Raw genomic sequence first — 1650 nt, forward strand, 5'->3', positions numbered from 1 at the left:
ACTTCATTTCAAACGATATCAATATAATCATTTAGAATACTTAGTTTTGTTGTGTTTCTGGTAATTGGAAAATGGCAATAAACATAATACTTAGATTCATATAGTTTATAATAAGTTTGTATTGGGCTTATCATATATCTATATATAAATACACACACTACACATTGATGTATGTGCATCTCCGTGTTTGTGCGTGTATTTGTGTTCATCCATGGACTCTGGACTTTGCGCTCGCAGATGATGCCTTGTCGTGGTGGCAGGCGATGTCGTGCCACTTGATGCCGTCGTCGTAGACGTTGTTGGAACCCCCAGGCAGTTCTCATTCCCCTCTCGGTGTCTGGTTGTGGTCGATGATTCCTGGTGATCACATTGGTAAGTGAGAAGAGTTTTCGACAAAAGTAGCCTCTTGGTTTGAGTAAAAGGAAAAAGCCAGGAGGCACTTACCCGCCGGTGTGAGACCAGTGAGACCCACGAATTCTTCACCTGAAGCCCAGGCGAAGCATGGTTCTTGATTTGACCTGGTCCAAATCCATGGTAGATGATCTAAAAGATAAAAATGCACGTATTTAGCAAAGTTGCATACTCATAGCTTCGTGGATTCGAGTCTCGACCTTGAAAGTTTGAGTGTGATCCCACAACACAAGAGAGAGGATGAGCTTGAAATATTACCTTCTGTAATCGCCTCTCTGACGAGACTGTCCTCTTGACGAGTCTCGATGCTGATACCCTGCCAGCCGGAGCCAAGGTTGCCGCAGTACTGGTTGGCGCCATCCCACGTGTAGGTTTTGCTGCCGTCATGGCGCCACGAGAAGTGGTACTCGCTGTCGCCCAGCCTTTGGTCCACCTGAAGTCGTCCGAACCGCCATTGTGGTGGGTGAGAAAAGAATGGTTGGAGTTAGGGGAGATTTCCTTAATGGACATCGACAGCAGGAATGATTTAACTCGATATGACAAGAAAGATTGCTTCAAAAGGTGAGAAGAAGCACCTCGCCATTACATGCATATGAATAAATTTACATACATATATATATGTATATTTACATGCATATAAAAAATATACATACATGTATATGTATATGTATCAATATATGTATATACATGAGTCATTTCATGGTGTGAAAGCAGCTCTGAATGCAGCGTCAGGGACCTCGACACTTACCGGGACGCCCGAGGTAACTGACTGGGGCACCACAGGTCCACTTCGGCCTCGGTGCACCTGGAATTGAAGCGAAAATATTTTGTCATTAGTCTATTAGATTTGATTGGAGGGGATATACTGGCAAAGGAAATCGACTCAGGCAAGTGGGAACAATCTCACTCGTTATGACGAAAGATTTAGTTCTGCAGATTACTTTTATCATCCTTGAATATTGTCATTTGACGAAATGCTGCCACACTAGAAGGGCCCGGGGACTCACCGGGGCCACGGGAACCGGCTGATGCACCACAGGTCGCACAGGTGCCACAGGTCGCACGGGGCGGTGGACGGCGGCAGGTCTGAAGCCATGTACTCCGTGTGGGAAGCTGAACGCGTTGGGCCTAAATCCATGCCCGACAGGAGGGAAGTGCCCTTGCCCGGCGGGAGGGAAATGTCCATGAAAATGCCCGTGTCCGCCAAGGGAATGATCCCCAGCAGCCGCAGCAGCCAAG

At 46.8% G+C, this 1650-nt stretch overlaps 1 pseudogene; it reads right to left on the reverse strand.

Moving 5' to 3' along the window:
• Positions 1–205: 205 nt before the first annotated feature.
• The window catches only part of LOC119591324, a 1490-nt pseudogene continuing 45 nt past the window's right edge, over positions 206–1650 (reverse strand).

This window comes from Penaeus monodon, chromosome 3 (assembly GCF_015228065.2).
Source record: "Penaeus monodon isolate SGIC_2016 chromosome 3, NSTDA_Pmon_1, whole genome shotgun sequence".
Lineage (NCBI taxonomy): Eukaryota > Metazoa > Arthropoda > Malacostraca > Decapoda > Penaeidae > Penaeus > Penaeus monodon.